This window comes from Dermacentor variabilis, chromosome 2 (genome assembly GCF_050947875.1).
Source record: "Dermacentor variabilis isolate Ectoservices chromosome 2, ASM5094787v1, whole genome shotgun sequence".
In the NCBI taxonomy this organism is placed as follows: domain Eukaryota; kingdom Metazoa; phylum Arthropoda; class Arachnida; order Ixodida; family Ixodidae; genus Dermacentor; species Dermacentor variabilis.
In genome coordinates, this window is record NC_134569.1 from 114248692 (window position 1) to 114263572 (window position 14881).

A 14881-nucleotide genomic window follows, 5' to 3' on the forward strand; every position below is an offset into this window, starting at 1 on the left:
GTCGTAATCTACATCAAACTGGACTTTCTTGCAAGCGTTAATTGGGTACGCAGTCTGCGGGCGCAAAGTAATGTCACTATAGAAAGACAGGACAAACGTTGACGACAAGCGAAGCATAACCAGCGCGAAGCGAAGCCAACACGCCATCCTGCCTTCAGTTTTCCTTTATCACTGCGACTGCCATCGTCTGGCTTAAAAGCGCAGCACCGCTGCAGCGAGAAGTCGAGACATGCATGCAGCGACACATGCACCGAGCCTGAAAATTATACGGGCCGGTCTCCAATTCTACAGCGCTCATTTAGGTGTACGGGCGCATACCGTACGCTCAAAGAGCGTGGTGCCTCCACTCACAGCAATTCACAACGGCCGCATCGTAATCAGGCGGGACTCCCCACGAACCCCTCGGCTAAAGCCGGCATCGTGGATTGCGTCGAGGAAGTGAGACCGCCGAGAACATTAACAGCGTGATGAACGAATGCGTCATTGCCGGTTCTACGACGTTGCTTTTTCCCCACGGCCCATATTGGGAACTCGCGAATTAAGCCTAAACACCACACTGAATTCAGGGAAAACGGAGGGGGCGCTATATGGTAAGCTGGCACGTTTAGCCGCAGTCATATCTTTGCGAGACCTTCCGAAAGCTCATGCGGTGCGCATTACGCTGAGCGAACAAAATTTTGCGGCGTAAGAACGATTGCATGCGTTTAAGTACTTTCTCGTGCTTCTTTGTTTTCAGCTGCCGTTATTCAGATCTAAGAGAAACGTTTTAGCGCTCCCGATAGTTGCAACAAATGAACAATGGCGTTAAATCCCATAATTTATTTATATGTTACACAACAATATGGCCAGCAATATTAAGCTGCGTGAATTCGCTCGTGATGCTCAACTTGGCGAATAACCGACAACAAAAACTTCAGGTGGCAAGTTGCATTGTTGGTGTTCTTAGATTGTCCTTGGGATCATTTGAGGGTTTTAGGTTGCGTCACAAGGCTGTGAAACACTGAGTAACCGGCATTGAAAGCTTCATTGGTATGTGTGCAGGGATTCAATGCGCAAATTAAATCCCCTTATGCCTGCGCAAAAAATCCCATGAAACATTTGACACTCAAATATAGCGAGACGCACCTTTGGAAGCGTTGTTGACGCTCCTCAATAAATACTAGCATGTATTTAAATTCATATACTGCCGTACGCTGGTTGCTTGTTCCATCTCGGTTGCCAGGACACCCGAGACAGCACAGACAAGACACTTCACTTAAACAAATATCAAACACCAGAGGATAGCTAAGCTTTTATTGTGTCCTCTGTTGTGTGAACGTTTCCGTCCCCTTCCAATTTGTCCATATCCTTTTGTTGTTCTTCAGCCAAGCCACCCGTACATGCTGAATTGACTGCAGCCCATATACTGCCAACGTTTCACCGACAATGAACCAGTTGGTAGTTTGCGCCCTCTCGTCCTGTTTGGTGTATCTATTTGTGTTACTTGCCGCGATCACATTCTTTGAGGGCAGTTCAAAATCAAAGGTATCACCGTATCCGCAAGGGAAATTTGAGAGGAAAAACATAACATTGTTGTGACCTGATCCTTTTGGCCTCAGTCTTCCTCGTTCAGTCAGTGTCTGAGAAAATCTGCAGATCGCTGATGCAAATATTCGCAGCAGACGTCTTTTTGACAGAGAATGTGACATTCGTAATGAATCTACAAAGATTAACCCTAATTTGCTTATTACTATAAGGATAGCGTTTGGCGTGCGTGACAAGGACACCGACAAGCACAGCTGTACGATGACGTCCGCAGTGTGTTTTACTGCCATTCGGCGGCAGATGTAAAGCTTACGACTGGATATCCAAAAAGTGCCAACAGTGCGGAACTCCCAGTGCAAGAAAGGCGCCATATTCGTTCCCCTCGCCAGAACGACCCTTCAGCCACACAAAAATCAGTAAACGGTGCTGTAAGAGTCAGTAGCACGTGAAGGATCTGCCAACGTACTTTAGTCGTTGCCGTGTCATCCATTCAATATTCTGCAGCGCGCTGCAGAGAGCCAAGGGGATTGCAAACTTCGTACCCCACTGCTGTCACCATCTTCCGGGCGAAGGTTCTGTTGCCAGAAAGCCGCGGCGAACGAAGCTGGCGTAGGCGTTTAGGGCTTTGCTCTTGGGAATCTTGTCGCGTTTCTTCCACATTACAAGCGAACCAAAGACTGTGACAACCCGGCTGCTTCGCTTAGAGCCAACTTCTCTCTTTTGCCTTCTTTACAATTCGGAGACAGCCGTCGCGTCCGAAAAGTCGTGGGATCAAAAAAGAGAGCCCTCAGGGCTTTGAAATGTGCATTTTTTTGTCTTTCTTTAGAGTAACAGCTGAAACTCTAAATGAGTGAGCTTATTTATTTTACTGCAGTGTTTCCTTCTTTTGAAAACTTCCTACAGTGTATGTTTACGGGATGTCTCATTTCCAAGATTCATTGGTGGAAGATGTCTTGCATTATTCGGTTTTCCCATCAATGAGCCGTTTATTCGGTGTGGTGTGCATGACACACTTTAGTAACATTAGGTTAATCACCATAAGATGCAAGTTTGTTTGTTGTCCGTATACGCAACGCCAGTTATCGTACGTCTATATTGGTGTTCTATCCGAATAAGCGTCGGGATATTTTCTTCGAAGCGTTATTGTGTAACCCAGCGTGAAGCCTAACAACGAGATAGTATTTCCCGACGTCTTCCCCTCTTCCCCCTCCTTGTTGATTTGGCTAGAAAATATTTCACAGTGCTATATGACACTGAAAAAAATATATTATGAGGTTTTACGTGCCAAAACCATGATTTGATTATGAGGCACACCATAATGGGAAACTCCGGGAAAATTTGGACCAATAGGGCTTCTTTAGCGTGAGCCTAAATCTAAGTACAGGGGGGTTTTCGCATTTCGCCCCCATCGAAAGTGCTATGTTATGATACATGTTATGAGGCAGGTCGCCGATACAGTATGCTCTGAACAATGCGACTATGAAAGGGGCCTTGTTTGTCGCAAACAGTGCATGCCATAGAAAGTGACGGCTTCATTCAGCAGCTTGCATGCTTCAAAATCCTTACGATATTTCTATGGCTACTAACAGCCGCTAATACGTATGGTAAGCAGTCTGGCATCTGAGGCATAGTAGGTTTAGAATAAACTAACAAACACAGATGCAAATGTACGTGCCAAATATAGTTGAATAATTAGCCAATTTAGTTACGGAAACTATGGCTGGAGGATAGAATAAAAAAGCAAGCTGTCCCGAAGTCTCAGCAGGTGTAACAGCAGCTGTATAACTTTTGAAACATTGTTCAACGTCTTATTCAGTAATAAATAACAGTGAACGATTGCTGATATTAGCCTGACGCCTTTTAAGAAATAAAGGCGTTAAACAATTCAGTGTCGCGTTAGTCGATCCCTAGCACTCCACCCATCATTTTTTATTTAAATTCTTAAGTCCACATCTGGGTAATATTCGAGCCCACAGTATAACATTCTCATTACACTGGATTATCTTGTTTTCCCATATGGACTTGTTTTCTTTTAAGGCACTTCGTATGTTCACCTTGCGAGAGAGAACAGATGATAGGCGTAGCAATAGACGCTAATAATCCAAATATGCCTTTAGAGACGTCATGCATACTAACGAGAAAAGTGATTGTCTGGTTACACTTACAGCGAGCACTGAAAATTCATCCAACCATGTTTCCAGCGCTAGCTAAGCAGAAGCCCACCGCAAAACACTGGAATTTAAATATTCAAATTTACCTCATTGCTTATTTACTAGGTTGACATCATCACATAAATTTTTCGTTACAACGCCTGTTATAATATTCAGCAATAATATTGGAGCTTCGGACGAAAACATTTCTCCCATGTTTGAATCGTGCACTACTATACTGAATAGTTGGAACTGATCTGGGATATACCATCAGTGCATCTGTGCACCTTCCGTCAAGGTACTGTTTGCAAAGCAGAACAGGCGCAAATAGGTGGATACGATTACAGTAGCACCCATGTAACGCTCTTCGTTTCCAGCTGTAATTGGCAGTACCTTTGTTCTCTTTCCATACATCCTTCGTATGTAATGTTCTACAATGCCGTGATGATGGCGAGGTATTTGAGCGTCCGAACGCGTAGCCGACAAAACCTCTGTTTTGCGCAGATTGCGAAATCGTCAGCAAGCTCAGAGCGAGTGTCTTGGGCCACTGTTCGAGTTAATTGCCAATGGCCATCAAACACACGAGCTGGGTACCCCAGCGAATTCGGATATCTAGCTGTCGTAAAAGAAAGAAAAAAAGAGAAGCAAAACATGTTTCTTTTTCGACTGCCTCCGCTGCCAGTGTTCTGCTACCATTAATATTATGTCTGGTGGTAATCTAAGGATTCCGTACAAGCTCCACCCACAAAACTTTACTGCATCTGCCCTCGTTGCTCCGCGCTCCAAAACAGCATCTCAGTAGAGCGCCGATGCCTACCAAGACGTTTGGCTCCTCCGTATCGTAACAGTAAGAACGAACGTAATTCACATAGGCGTCTATGCAAACTTTCTTTGCGTTCTTTATTTTAAAGCGAATGAATGGAACCATGTTTATTGTGCACGTAGGTGAGTAAAAGAGAGAGAGTGTGTGTGTGTGTCTGTGTGTGCGTGTAAAGCGGCAGCTTTATTGAACTACCTCGTAGATTTTGAATTGGTGGACGGCTGCCGGTGATTTCGCACACACGTGTAAACCGCTAACAAAACTGCAAAGGATATTGAGAACGACGAGGAGGAGAGTAAAGGGATACAGTGCAGGTACGGAGGAAGATGCGACTAAGGGGTGAGTAGGGTGCTGGCCACGTGAGAGCACCCGATCTGCAAACGACTGTACCGCGTGAAGAATGGCGATTGCAACAAAGTACTACAGATGCCAAGTGGCTAAGACGTTTCCAGTGTGGCGTTATGATTACACCAAGATATTCTGTCATGATATCACTTATCGTTGTGGTTGGCAGCGGGATAGCCACTTTGTGTGCCTACTGATGTGGTCCTAAGGTTTCGTAGTTCTTAGACGGCATGGTTATATAAGTAGTTCAGACAACAGAGCTATCACTAACTATGACAATGACATCCAATGATTTCGGCCGCAATATTTTCATTTCTATAGACACTTTCCAATATTCATATCAATAAAATTTATTGATAGGAAAGACAGAGAGGTCGACCTGAGCTAGTGCGCTCTAGTCTGATACTCTGCACTGGGGAAGAGGGAAGGGGAGTGAAAGTATTGGGATGGATGAGCATGATAAGAGAAGTGGTAAGTGCTTATGTACATGAGACAGTTGTCTCGCTAGAGCCGCTCGTCGAGCTTGGTGTCCTGCAGAAACTTCAACAATACTTTTGTTGCACGCATTGAAATTGCAGTGTCAGACCATGGGCCGAGGAAAGCTTCCTCCGACAGTAGTTCTCTGCCTAGCGCGGGCTAGGAAACTGTCTAACGTCCTTCGCTCCAGCATGTATGCTGGGCAGTCGCACAGTACGTAAAGTTTGCCATGTGTTATATGTGTGTTGTGCGTTCCTAGAGGAGCTCTGAATAAAGAAGTAAGGCGCCCTACACATTTTGATTGGCTGCCTTTGAGACACTGAGTTTATTTGCGTTTCCATGTTAACAACGTTCGCGTTGCTCATGCAGAGCAGCTGCCGGCGAAGCGTAAAAGTCCGGCAACGCCTGCTTGTGTTGTGTATGGGTTCAAGTGCCATTTTGTAGTAGGTATTTTTTAATTTATTTCTTTGATTCTGAATATACTTGACGTTTGCCAAGCTCCATGGGTTGGGCAGCACTGTATGTCACCATTCAATTTACTGCGACCGCAGATAATTGCTCGAAATTGGATTTGCCTTGTCCATCCGTTCCGTCCATCCTGTTACGCTGACGACTATCGTTGGCGTCATCGACGACGCATAACGGTGATTTTTCTCATCATGACGCCATCGCGTCATCTCCAGCTCTGCCATACGCACAGCGCAAAGAAAAATAGAGGTTCCCCACGATCACTTCTTTTGGGATTTCAAACCATGCGATCGAAGCAATGTGCATTTGGGAGTCGTGCGCGCTAACCACTGAGCTATCACGAGGCAATATTGCTGGGGAATTACTGCAAGGCTTTGTGCTGTCCAGAGACCTTGAGAGCAGTGTTTTATTGGAATGAATTTCAGAGGCCAGAACGAGCAATACTGTGGTGGACGAGGATCATGTTACGTGCATCGCATAGAAATTATTCTTGGGATGATAGCAGCGTATCTGTGTGCAACCTTTCATTGCCATGCTCATGAAGACAGCGTCTATGGAATAAAAGAGGCATACAAGACAACGGTGATGATGAAACTCAAACACGGCACATACGCACAATTGATGATGCGTCGAGTGTGAATTGGTTGGTCAGAAACAACGTCGAAAGCATCAGCAACGTAAATGTCGCTGGCGACGACGCAATGACATGGAGACGTAGTTAGCACAGTACGGCTCACAAGACTCAGATTCGCCTAGTGCCCCAGTGAAATTCGCGCGCCCCTTTCTCCAGTGCAAACCACTCCTGAGAAAGCCGGCACTGATACGTTACTGACGAGAGCAGACTCAGACTGGCCTAAATGGAGCTCGTTTATTGCACGATGCGCACTTGCCGCGTTCCGAAATCCGTCGCCCTACCCTAACGCCTGCTTGACTTCGTTCCCTCCTTACTGCTCCTACGCGGGGTCTCGCCCAGTTCGTCCGCGGGGTCTCGATTGACAGTTCCGGTCCCACGTCCGAGGCACTGTGCAGGAACGCCTCCTCCCGTCGTGATGTAGCACCACCGTAGCCGTCTGGCCATGACGCACGGTGTAGTCCCAGTCCATGGCGCGCATTCGAAGTCCTAAACCTTGGCCCAGCTGCTCCCCGAATAAACGATCGCTGCCGCCACTCCCAGTGTATCCGACAATGGTTCCCACTTGCTGCATGGATGTACGAGGTGGTGTCGGAGACTTCCCAGCCAACGCTCTTACGAGAGTTGGAGGACGCACTTCTAGGAACATCACGGTGAACCAAGCAGTGACTCGCGACGACCACGCCACTCAACCTGCCGCTCGGCTTCGTTTATGCACCAACGTGGACGTCGGTACTGCTGCATTCGCCAATTGTCACAGGCGTCGCGTTGCTCTGCCCGACATGTCCTACATAGTAATACCGTGAATACGCACAAAAAATGAAGTCACTCAAACATCACAGGTGGTACAGCATCGCTTCGCACATGACATCAGTTGTAGCAGATGTTTTGGTCTGAAATTAAGTAATCCCATGTGGGAAACGAGCCATCGACCCTGGTAAGCATGAATCCTTTAACACAGCAGATGCTTCCGCATCTGCGGCCCGAATAGGGATCTGCAAAAAAGAAGAGGACTGAAATATAAAAGATAGTATAGGGAGGCCTTAAATTTGGAGGACATCTCAATTGTGGCGCTCAAGTCACGTTGGGCAGGTAGGTGCTTCGGCGGTGTCCTACTAAACAATAGAAACAAAGGAATGTTACTCTATTACACAAACGAAACGAAAAATAAACATTATGTACCAATATTGTCTGAATCAAATATCATCAAATAGTATGATGTAGAACTGCCTCAACCAAATAAATCACCAACCCTTCTCCTACCGGAAAATGGGGATAGGTGAAGCTGGTTCTGCGTGCATCTGGCCTTCGTCACGCTTAAGTAGCCCACAGGTAACGGCGCCGGATTGCTTAGGCCTCCCGCTACCTCAGCCCGGGACCTTCTCGTTGCTGTCGGATTGCCTGGGCTCCGGCGGCTTTAACGGCTGGATCGGTGAGCGGTCGGCGAACCCTTTCATGGGCGAGTTCTCGCAGCCGCTCGTCGAACACTGCCCGTTCCTCAGGGGAACGCACAACGCGTGGCCGTGCCATCTGTTTTCCGAGACTGAACTGAACGGAAACGAAGTCGGCTCAGTGCGCACGAAACCCTTTTCTGCCGTTTCCATCCCCGGTGGAAGCGAAACGGCTCCGAGTGGCCGCGTGCGTTGCGTGAGCGCGCGCCTATGCAGCTGGAATCCTTGCTGATGACTCACGCTTCGGCACCGGCACAGCTGTTAACTCATCAAACTGCCTTTTCACGCAGCTGTGCGCTGCTCTGGGAGGAACTGTGTTTTCTTTTTTTGAGTGACCACGACAACGTCACTTGTGAGCCAATACAAGCTTCACTTGAAAAAACTGTTACCGTAAATGTTTGGCCAAACAGCTTCGAATAAAGGTTCCTCTGAAGCCACGCGTTTTACCTAAATAAATCTAGCTCCCTTACAGAGGGAGAGCCTAAGAGTGCTGAAGTCTGTCCAGCTTCATAGTTCAAATTCCACAATATTCATTAGTGTGTCATACAAAAGGAATACATACGCCAGAAAAAAAACAAATCAGCCGAAACATGTTTATCTAATCTAAGCTAATCTTCTTTGTATTCTCATATAATCGTACTTGGCTTTGAAATGGTCTAATATATATTTATTATTTTTCAAATTCCTACTTTAAGCTAAAAAATATTATATGTCCACACCCCTCCCCCTTAAAGACCGCCTTATAACCGCTGTGTTATGGCGCAGTTTTCTGTAGCGAGTGCACCTAATTATGGGACGAATAAGCAGGCGGTTGCCTGCTTATTCGAAAGAAGTGCAGTAAGCAAGGCGCATTTTATTATACTTGGCTCTTAAACATCTCTTTTTGGTTACCACATTAAAAAACCACATTAAAGATGGTGGTTTTCACTGTTGGAGAATGCTGTTGTCTCAAGAAATGAGATCAGGGTCGAAATTATTGCTTACATATGTTACGTTACATTATGTACCTTTCCCCGCTCTCGTCCTTTAGTGTAGGATTGCCTTCCGAGCAGGTCATTAGTGAACCTTCCCGCGTTTTGTTCTTTGTTTCTCTCCCTCCCTCTCTAGATGCACTTCATACCACTAATGACGCGCGAGGTGGAATAATTAGGAATTAAACCGTTACATCATTGTAGTAAAGAACTGGTATAAAGATTGTGTTCGGCTACTGTAGTCACTCACAAGAAGAGAAAAAAAGGGAAAAAACAGAAATATCAAACTCTTCGGCAAGCTATACAGCTGTGGCAACAACCGTTCTTCGAGGACAAATTGACACCTTATTTATCTGCAAGTACTGCAGTAGTGAAGCTGTATTTTGTTTTCTAGAACGCCCACTTGGTGTGTACGAAGGTCAGAGAATAAACCGCTTGTGTTTCATGACAAAAGACAAAGAATACCTTAAACAAGTGAGCTACACTATCAAGACTAAGATTCGAAAAGCTTTTTCACAAATATAGATTCCATGAAGTTACTGTTCCTCGATCGCTGATGTTTTAGGGCAAGAAAGCCAAAAAGACATGTTTAAGAGCCAAGTGTAAGAAAATGCGCCTCGCTTACTGCACTTCTTTCGAACAGAGTTCAGAACTGCCGGTGGTCAAGCAATGCTTCTGCTCTTATGAAGAAACAAACACACATCTAAATGCCACGATGAAATATTTCACAATAAAGCACACCTAAGGGACAAGCGCGCAATGTCGCAAAGAACAGAAGGGATTTACACTGACATCCCTGTGTTTGAAGGCGCCTTGTGAAACATCGCCTGCGGTGTTATCGGCAAACAAAAAAAAAAAAACAAAGAAGTATCGTCCCTGACACCGCCGCTGCACCAGAATAAAAGGTTGACTCTCATTCGCAGAAAAGGCAGCATGAGCCAAGAGTTCCTGGGGCGAGCATCACGGATAAAGATAGTTCGTCTTGCGCCAACGTTGTTTTTTTCCCCTGAGAGCGGCAAGTAGGCGCCATGAACAACATAGATATAGCGAATGATCAAAAAAAAAAAGACCACAATATTTCTCGAACATACGTCCAAATTTGCTGCAGAAAGTACACTTACTGCCTGATCTGGCTGTTTACGCTTGCTCGCTGTGCGGCTGTGTTCTTGCTAGCAACACAAAGCCCTGAGGCCAGGTTTTGATTCTACTGTGGTCGAGCAAAACAGGTATCAATCCTGTTTCCCAACAATGAAAGTATATCTGTTTGTTTCGCTTAAGCCCACGTTGCGCGTTGATATTTGTCTATACCTGCAAGAAAGAGAAATTGCCTGAAAGCAAATGTGTGGGCGTTATACCTATGTGAGGCGTTCGTCTGCTTGTATGACCGCGAACCTTATGTTTTCGGTCAGGCGCACACTAACTTTCTTGGGAAGCTTGAGCGACCAGATTCCTGCATCGCAGCCGCGTCCCCCCGCAAGAGGCGTGAAAAACTGTAGTAATGCTCTCTGCTCGGCTATCTGCCACGATATTAGGCTTTGTATGCATAGGTGTGAGCATCACATTTAGAAGTGTTCTCAGATAGGCGATGCGTCGAGTTCATATGAAATGTAATCAACACGGTAACTTAACACCAGGTAGTTGCAAGATAAAAAGTGCAAACGAGGCGCAAAGTTTGGCGGAATCATACAGGTTCGTTATCGGCTAGCGAACCTTTGATTCATTCTCATAACCTGAAAAACTCCCAACGTCGTGGTTTCGCAGGTTCTGTTTTCAACAAACTTTTGATCTTGTTGCAGCGAATCGTACTCAGCGTTGTACGCAAACTTTTAGGAGGGCTCTTGAACGGCCACAACTGAGTTTCGTTCATATCGCACAGGGATTAAAGACACTACCAATGTATATATATATTGTTACTCCGTGCAGCTTCAATTAAGCAACACATTGCTCCCTCGCTTAGATTTTTCACAGAGCTCCCTTAATGCACTAAGTTTTTCTCTCGCCTATTGCGAGTGGCGGATCTGAGTATGAAAATTCTAATAAGGTGCCCAGCTATGCTATGAACAACGTCGCTGCACGAAAGCTATACATGGACGTTTTCAATGATGACAGTGGTGCTTCGTATATTGGCGTGGGTTTTCGCCTCCATTTATTTGTCACGCAGTGCTATTCCCGCTGCTACATTAGTCCGCAAGCGCTGCGATGGCAGCAACTCTTGCTCTTCTCTCGTAGACTTATCCAAACTCGCTCGAGCAACATAAGGAAGAAAGTATGGTGCTAGCCGACTCCCTGCAAATTACTTATTTATTTATTTATTTATTTATTTATTTATTTATTTATTTATTTATTTATTTATTGCAGATTCAGTCGTTCAGGCACATGGGCCCAGCCGGAGGTCGTGCACAAGCGTGGCGCGACAACGTCGCCATTTGTGCTGAAAATTTTATTGCTTCGACTCCTGCAAAAGATACCACAACAAAAGCAGATGCAGATAATTTAGGCCTCCACTGCATGCCTGCTTATACGCTTCGGCAGCATACCACCAAGAACCTAATTAGAGGAACGCGCGGGATATCAGGAGACAGATTATATTTAAATCACTCTGCAGAACATTCAGATATAAGTCCCACGATGGGAGCAAAGATGCGATCGTGTTCGCGAAACTTTCGTCGACAGTGAGACGCAACAACGGAAATGGGTTTTCACGGCTATAGGACTCTACAATATGTCAAGTGCTCCGGTGACCGTTGGAACACCCAGTACTTCTCAAACAGAGACACAGGAAGGGAAAAAATATCTCTTCCTTTAATTCCTGAGATTACATTGCACTATAGGCACCAGAATCAAGCAAATTTATTTTTTCTTCTGTGTTCTAACAAAAAACTCCATAATGTTGACCGCGTATCTTCAAGGAACGTCACCAACTTTCTTCGTGCATATCTGCAGCGCCCAGAATAGTGGGCTGGAAAGGCAGGTAGTACAGACTGAAGTATGAACACAAGAAATGCACATTTGTAGTCTTGTTAGCTTCTGATGAGCGCAAGTTTTATTTTCATGGAGTATACCCACTATGGCTGAGTCAGCTCTCTCCATCGCGATTACTCCCGCTCGGATTGACAAAGGTACGGCCACTGTACGCGTCTCAGAACGCGGAGCGAGATGCTAAATTTCGCTCCCATAGCTCCGTGCTCGTAGCGACAACGGCGCCGTCTATGCAAGCGACATATGCATGATCGAACAATGGGTTCTTTTCTCTACACAACGACAACAAAAGAAGGCGCGTGGGTAGTACGGTTGCAAAGATATGCGCCCTACAGTTATTGCATGCTCCCGCTACATAGCGCTTTAGCAACTGACCCCCTCATGCCGTACTGGAAAATGTTTCACGTCAGAACAACACTCGCGCTGTGCGAGACGTCGTTTGGAATACTGCGGTATAGTTATGACCGTTCGGACTCTTTGAAGTGCATTAAACGTGTATTAAATTTTAATAGTGCTGACGTGCTCCTATCAAAATGGCAACGTGTAGAGTTTTGAAAGTTTGTGTTCTGTTTCAGCTGTTCCTCACGGAACGAAAGAACGCCGCAGGGAAATGTACGTTTTTTCAGCGATGATTAAAACATGTCAGTAGCGCATGCTAAGCCATACGTTCTAGCCTATAGAATGTGCTGAAACTGTCTAGAAAAAAAAAATACGAAAACACTTTCTCCGCATCCCGCTAACAGCACCACACTGATCAGCGCCTCTCAACAAGCTTAGCCTCTACAACAATTACGGTCACCCCGGCTTCGTGAGGACGGTAGTTCTACCGGCATTAGCGCGAACGACATTGCTACGCGCAAAAAATGTCATGTCCGCATTCTTCAAACAACAATATTAAAGCTTCAACAGAGCAGCGAAGCACTGATAGTGATAGCAAGGTTTGGCGTGGCTCTTCAACTCCACGGAGGGTGTTCCAACTATACGCAGGGGCGACATGTTGACGCAAGGCAACTTCTGCTGGGCGCAAGAAACAGCACCCTTGCAACTACCAGGCGTCTCACAACGCTGGCCCGACAAAGAGCGCAGGCAGTGGCGTTGCAACGCCGCCTCTCGATGGCGCACGAGATCAGACCGCCGAGAAAGCGTTTGCTTCGGGCAGCGCCAAGTGAAATGTCAGATAACGTTCGGTTAATGTTTAACACGTGATGTTTTTTGCTCGTTCCGCTTGGCTGGGTCAACGTAGCGATATTTTAAAGGCGAAGTTTAATACATCGTGTATCATGTTTCAACCTACGTATCTTGATTATTCGAAGCGTTTCATCAATGTTACATAAGATAACAAAATCACATGCAGTGTTATGCACTCCCACAAGTGTTTAGCGGACACATTAAAAATTGCTTATTTTTTTACAAATACATTTCAAGCATGTGCATTCTGTGCACATTATAAAATTATAGAACATTTATATCACGCTCTTTGTAAATCCCATTTTGTCTGATTCTTATCAATTTTTTCTCTATGTGTATTTGTTTCTATTTTCCTCAGTACCGTATCACTGGCATTTTAGTTTACCATCCTTTATTTTGAAAAATCCTGTGTGTTGGTGACTTAGAAAGGACGCATCACTCCTTTTCTTTAATTCGTTTGACAGAAACTTCCATACCGACAGTCAATGTTTTCTTTTTATGGCGGAGAACGCTGTTATCTTGTGTTTTTACTTGCTACCGCAGCAGTTATCCTTTCCCAAATGGCAAACATTGTGATTAGAATAAGTATTCGCTCAAGAAAAAAAAAACTTCCGTTCTATTTCGCATGTTAGAACCGTCAATGAACGCATACTTATACCAGCATACTTTTGTACACACCACAAATTAGAGCGCTCAAAGTCCACTTGAAACTCTTGCAATTTTACTTTAAATATTTTGCAAACCTTTCACTTGATCATAAAATTAACAAATAGCGGCGGAAATTTCGAGAGTGGCGCATTCCACTTAAGATTGTTTTTACTGTTTACGGCCTTGTTACTGTTTCTTTTTCTTTTATTTTTACACGTGAATATTGTTTGATACTTTCCATATCTGCCTTATTCTATTATTTTCAGCATTTTCGAATGGTCGCTCGTTCAACTTCTGGTACTTCTTTTTTTCCCCTCTCTCGATAGTGGTTGCAAGTACTCATATATATATATGCGTGTGATACTGTTCTAATGTTTGTCAAGTTGTCTTCCTTCAGAGTATACCTTCTCTTAATCTTGTGAGTCGTCGCTTTCATTTTTGTTTTCTTATGATATTTACATATGTTGCATTGTTTTTGTATTTTCATTTCACATATATATATATATATATATATATATATATACACGTGCATACGTAAATATTTATGTATTCTGCCCCTCCTGCGTGGGCCCCCCATTTGGGCCTGCGGTATTGTATAAATAAATAAATAAATAAATAAATAAATAAATAAATAAATAAATAAATAACAGCATAACATAAAACAAGCACAGACGAAGCAACAGCAACATTTACCTGCCGGATCTGAACCTACCGCTTGCTAGCTTCAATATAAACTCATGGGAACCAAGAAACCGTTTTTTATGAGAGCTACTGCACCAGTCATGAAAAGCTTTTTTTCTGCATTTAAAATAAATAAATGTAGAGGCTAGCGACTCTGGAAAGAACATCTTATTTGTAGAATTTTTACTTTCGAGAACTATAAAGTTAACGAAAAAACAACTATGAGGTTTACAACTCTGTAATTGGGCAATGAAAAACTATGTGACAATTTCCTAAAGTAATAATAGTTTTCTAAAGTAGAGAAAATTGATTAATGATGCACCGCTTTGAAATATATCACCAACTTTTCGGTATGGATATTCGCGATCGTCGTAATCGTTGCAACAATTTATTGTAAGCTCTGCTTACATGTCGAATTTCTTCATTTGAGGTGATCGAACAGTTTCTGTGCGCAAAACTGTGACAGCTGATTTTGATGCGCAGTTACGAATTTGTAAAGTACGGGCTTCTATTTTCGTAAACTTACAGACTCTCGGCGCTTTTTGTTT